This window comes from Electrona antarctica (genome assembly GCF_951216825.1).
Source record: "Electrona antarctica genome assembly, chromosome: 12".
Classification (NCBI taxonomy): Eukaryota; Metazoa; Chordata; class Actinopteri; order Myctophiformes; family Myctophidae; genus Electrona; species Electrona antarctica.
The window spans coordinates 13,549,993-13,556,134 of NC_136793.1; the positions used below are offsets into that span (position 1 = coordinate 13,549,993).

Sequence of the window (6,142 nt, forward strand, 5' to 3'; positions counted from 1 at the left end):
TAACATTTACTCAAATGAGGAACAGGTTGACTTATTACATTTTAAATGAAGTCAAATAAACCCTCTCTCACCCAAATTGAAGACATTACATAGACGCATTGGTGAATTCCGTTATTAAAATAAGTTTACAGGAAGTCTGAAAATAATCAATTCAATATCAACATTTGGTCAATAAGAACTGATATCACATTTAGTTCTAGTACTACTAGCAGAGTAAAATCCTCGGTGTTCATTTTAATATAGACATTGTATCGCATGCATCCAGTCGAGGACCCACGTGTGAGCCAGCCTCAGTGTGCTTTACAGCAGGGGGTCCTGCCTTTGAGACCCCCCGTCAACTCACAGGCAACGCTCTTATTCGTTCATCAGTTCAATGTTCATGAAAACCCACAGACACACTTAACCGCTTTTCCTTTCACTTAAAAAACGAAAATAGCAACCGATGCTACTTTTGCAAATTTTGTGCGACACCGTAGTATGACAAAGTACAGTAGGAGAGTAAGTTACAGAAAAGAACATAACAAGCAAATTGTATACGAGGTTTCTGTCCACGCACGCACGCACGCACGCTCGTGCGCGCATGTGTGTATAGTTCAAGCAGTGTGCAGAGAGTGAAAACGGCTTTTTAAATAGACTTGTAGTTTGTTTGTACTTTGTCAGTACAGACTGGACCAATTAATGTGATGTATACTCCGCACGCTGTGGAAGTCAGCAGATGCAATTTGCATATTTGCTTCTCTTTCGTTCCGTCCATACCCCCCCCCCCTCCCTCTCTCTCTCTCTCTCTCTCTCTCTCTCTCTCTCTCTCTCTCTCTCTCTCTCTCTCTCTCTCTCTCTCTCCCCCTCCCTCTCTCCCTCTCTCTCTCTCTCTCTCTCTCTCTCTCTCTCTCTCTCTCTCTCTCCCTCTCTCCCCCTCCCTCTCCCTCTCCCTCCCTCTCTCTCTCTCTCTCTCTCTCTCTCTCTCTCTCCTCTCCTACGACAGTAGTCATGCTTATCACACATTGCACAGCAATGTACGAGTGAATCAGTCAGACATTATACCCTGTACTTTTAAAGGTTTAACAAATTTGCATATAAATTATGTGCATATTCACTACCTTTATGTTTCATACTGTATCTTGTTTTTTTTCTGCTTTTTTTTTTGCAGTGGATATTGGATTAATTGCATCATCTCTGTCGGGTGGAAAGTCCAATACTGTTACTTTTCAGGATTCACATTAAAAAAAAGGGAAAAAAAAGAAAGAACGGACAAAAATCAGATTGACGTGCTTGCAGATCTGCTATTTTTCAGCCTATACCTTTGTGTGACGCAGTAGAATGATAATGATGAAGTAGTGCGTTAAATTACGTAACTCATTCACCGCCACCAGGGGGCGCCTGGTTATGTTATACCATGTTATAAAACACGAAAAACACGTCCTTGGCGCTCCAGGACATCATGAAAAAGAAGTTAAATAAGTCCTTGGCGACCATTGAGTTTTAAATGTGGAGATAAGAGGTTTCAGCAACCACATACGTGCTGTGTCCATACTGGTTTTCACTGGGAACCACATGGGATTATTCCTATGCTACATACAATAATAATAATAATAACTCAGCAAACGTGTGTGCAAAAATGTGACTCACACATGCACGGTTATCGTTGGCACCGGGCAGAAACCTTGTATCTCCGTTATTTGACCATGTGTGCTGGCACAATGTACTGTGTTTTTTTTTTGCTACTGTGTTTTTGTTGTATGATTTGCTGTGAAGTGCACAGAGACCCCTTGGAGGGATGTTGCACTATAAATAAATATACACTGAACGCACGTGTTGTTTCATCAATCAGCGCCCTTACTTCTTAAAATAGCAGCATCTACAAGGTCACAAGTTAACGCGTCGCAATGTGATTGGTTCTTTTTACTCTTAATTTCTGTGGGTTTTATCAATATTGAACCAGTGAAAAGTGTTAATGAGAGATTGTGCCTAAATAATAACTTCATTGGATCTATTGAGACAGTTTATTTTTTTCCTGAAAAGTACGGACCTCCAGAGTGGCCATGGTAAGACAAATAATTTATCTCGACCGGTCGACATAATAATTCGACTGGACAAGATATTATTACATTACAGTCATTTAGCAGACGCTTTTATCCAAAGCGACTTACAATAAGTGTATTCAACAGTGTATTCAACATAGGTAGGGAACAATATTATCTCGTCCAGACGACATATAACACTACTAGTCGAGATAATATCTTGCCCAATCTTACCACTCTGGGGCTCCGTAGAAAAGTAATGGATTTGGACATACAAGGTTTCCACCCGACAGGGACGACATAAAGGATGAAGTGGGAATGAATGTGATTCCACGTTAAGTCTGTTAATCTCCTGTGAAATATGAGCATGGTTTGTACAGCTGCTCATCTTCCTCTGTAGTAGTAACTAACTACTCATTTATTCACATTTTAGCCCCTTTTTCTCCCCATTTAAGTCGTTATGCCAATTAATGCCGATTAATTCCTCTAGGGTAGTTATAATGTGCTACCAATGAACTTGTAATGCAGTATCACCAGCACTTATAATATGTTATAAACATTGTCATACACAATTATAAACGTTCATAATAAGAGTTATAGTGCATATAATTTACAATTTAGGCATTTAGCAGACGCTCCTAATCCAGAGTGATTTACAATAAGCAAAAACAAAAAGCATGGCAATACATCACATACATAAAAAGTAGTTATCATGAAACATGCGTAAGCTAAGAGCGTAACAGTGGAATATCTATATAATTAAACTATACATATAAAATATACATACTATAACTAAAAATACATCGCATGGATGCACCTGGGACGTATCTTCAGTGATGTTTCCTGAGGTCAACAGGGTTTCGGGTCTTCCAACATCATACCCCTCATTCAGGCGACCCAGCCGGGGTTGATCAAAAAACGGAGACAAAAATTCGGCACGGACATTTTTGCGGAATTTGGCCCAGACTGGCTCACCACAACCAGTTTTTTTTGATTGATTGAAATATTTATTAACAGTTTGCAGAAATTACAGTACATTTCGAGCACAAACTCAATACAAAGGCTGTTAACTGTGAGTGGACGACCCAATTAAGCATTACACTTGTTTACAACAGGGTCCACCATGTTCAATTCATCAAAACATTTAGAGACGTACAAATAGACACTTCTATATAGACAAAGAACAGAACAGGAATTCATCATAATGGAGGTAAAAAGGGAAAAGAAACATATACAGTGAGGGAAAAAAGGGGGGGGGGCGGTGGGGGGGGATTCACATTCAGCTCCGTTCCTTTGTTTGTTTGCCTTGGAGGAGCTGCACAGTGCACAGATACTCTTGAAATACAAGCCCTTAACACCACCACATTTACAGTACAACATAAATGATACACAACCAACAGACAACTAATTTAACATTTGGCCCATGGATCGGCCCACCAGGGGGTCGGCCCACCGGGCATCTGCCTGGTACGTCCTGTGGCCAGTCCACCCCTGTTCCCGGTTTGTAGGGTTCGATCATACTCGCAAGATATGGGGCAGCAGATAGCAGATAATGTATCAAAAACGTGATTATTATAATGCATTATAGGCCCAACCTGTTGATTAAGATGTTATTATGGTAGGGTCTATAATGCACTATAACCACATTTATAATGCACTTATAAGGCATTACAACACTTTTGTATAAATACATGTTTAAGTAAAGCTGTACCAAAATAAGGGCCTATTGCTACTTTTACTTGAACCCAACAATCTGAGTATACTTGTCCGTCCGTCACTGTCTGCTTTACATTCAAATGACTTGTCGCCGCTCAGCATCGTTGATTCCCATGCCTTATTCATTTGACACAATAATTAGCATAATTAACACGGTGGAGATAACCCAGACAAAACCACAGACTCTATTGTCTGTCTGTATTTAATTGTATTGCCGATCGTATTCTCCTCCAGGGCTGTGGGGTGAGTCGGCTATCTGGCTTTATAGCATCACGATGCATGTCATCGTCTCATCCTTGCTGCCGGGCAGAAACCTCGTATCTCCATATGCAAACGGTGTGCATGTGCATGTGTGTGCGGGTATTTGTCCGGGATTTGCTGATTGCACTCTGTACAGCACCTTGTAAATATTTGTGTCCTTGTATTGTATCTCTTATGTGGACATAAATCAATTATTAAAGTGTGTGTGTGTGTGTGTGTGTGTGTGTGTGTGTGTGTGTGTGTGTGTGTGTGTGTGTGTGTGTGTAAACATACTATACAGTGTCACACAAAAGCATAAAAAGTAGCAGATCTGCAAGCTCAAAGCTCGCAGATCTGTGGTTCAGTGTGCATGTCCGTGGCCTTTTATGAATGTTTAACTGGTGAGTATATGAACAAGAGCTTGTGACTAAATAATAACATTGGATCCATTTGAACACATGTTAATATTTCCATTTCTTGAAAAGTAACGCTTTATTGTGTGCTTTCACATCCGAGGTTTCCAAACTTGATTCTTCCTCTCTCATCAGTGCCACCCGATGTATGCGTCTCTAAATAATGAAACATACTGTAATTGAAGTCTTAGAAGTCAATAAACATAACAGCTTGTGCGTGTGTGTGTGCTTGTGTGCGTGCGTTCGTTCGTTTGCTGCATGGCCAGTTCCTCTGTGGGCTGTTCGCTACAAATGAGAACGTATTAAAAATTAACCAGTTATGGAATAAGTACACATATTTGTATTTGTACTAAAGTAAAAGTAGCAAATTAGCAATACCACAATATAACAATAGTCTGTTGCAAGTAAAAGTACTGTATTCAAAATCTGACTTGCGTAAAAGTACAAAAGTCAAATTGCAATCAAAATAGTAAAAATCACACCTGTGTGAAGTGAGGGGCGCTCTTATCATCGTACATCATCACATTCCGGCCAATCACAATTGCGTTCTCACTTTTCTCTCCTCACTTTTTATCCTGAATATGTACTGTACATTGCTCAGCCAATCAAATCATCGCTATGGGGTGCTCAGCCAATCAAATCATCGCTACGGGGTGCTCAGCCAATCAAATCAACGCTATGGGGTACACACAAACACACAGCTGGCCATAGGAGGGGCTATAGCGCCCCTCAACAAAATAAACAGCCCGTCTACATAAATAGCGTGTCACGTTGGAGGCTTGTAAATTGGCTATTTTTGAAGAAATTAAGTGAATGGGGATGCATTGGCTATTGTATGTTTTGCAATGATAATCTAAATTTACAAAGTTTTCAATAATCGTAGTCGAATAAAAATAACAATATCTGGCTCCGAGATGTAGTGGAGTAGAAGAATGAAGTCGTCTCTGTTAGGAGCAGTAGCAAAGTAGCAGATCTACAAGCTCAAAAGGCGTCACTTTGCAATGCGTTTCGAGCTTCCAGATGTGCTTATTTTGATGCTTATGTGTGGCACTTAGTGGCAGTATGATCAAGTAGGGCGTTCATTTACTAAAAAACTAAAAAAACACATAAAAAGTTAAAATATGACGATAAGCGGTTTCTGCCGGACAGCAATGATATAAAAAATAAAAATTGAAATACTCAAGTAAGGTAATTGTACACAAATACAGTACTTAAAATGCACTTTGTTACTTTTCCACCACTGCAAAATGAGAAGTGGGTATTAAAAATTAACCCAAATGGCTCGGTCTGTCCGGCTGTCAAGAATCCACTGCGGGCTGCATGTTTGTGTTGTGCTGAGGCCAGCTGGTGGGTGTACAGTATAGCCCGTACAGTAAGGCTCCTTGTTCGATATCCTGTGAATAATTGAACGTGACTTCTTGCGCCCCGACTTTACATCGTCTTTATAAATCCTCAGGACGCTAGAGAGAGAGAGAGAGAGAGAGAGAGAGAGAGAGAGAGAGAGAGAGAGAGAGAGAGAGAGAGAGAGAGAGAGAGAGAGAAATTATGCTGACGACCTTGTGAAAATGGAATGTGACACGTTTCTTCTGTGGCTGATGGAGTTTTATAATTCTGCTCTCTTTCTCTCCCTTTCTCTCCCTTTGTCTCTGTCTGTCTGTCTGTCTGTCTGTCTGTCTGTCTGTCTGTCTGTCTGTCTGTCTGTCTGTCTGTCTGTCTGTCTGTCTGTCTGTCTGTCTGTCTGTCTGTCTGTCTGTC

General features: G+C 40.5%; 1 protein-coding gene across 1 annotated transcript in view; it reads left to right on the forward strand.

Annotated features, from left to right (window-relative positions):
* Window positions 1-6,142, forward strand: part of edil3a (EGF-like repeats and discoidin I-like domains 3a) — a 210,230-nt gene that overhangs the window by 186,823 nt on the left and 17,265 nt on the right.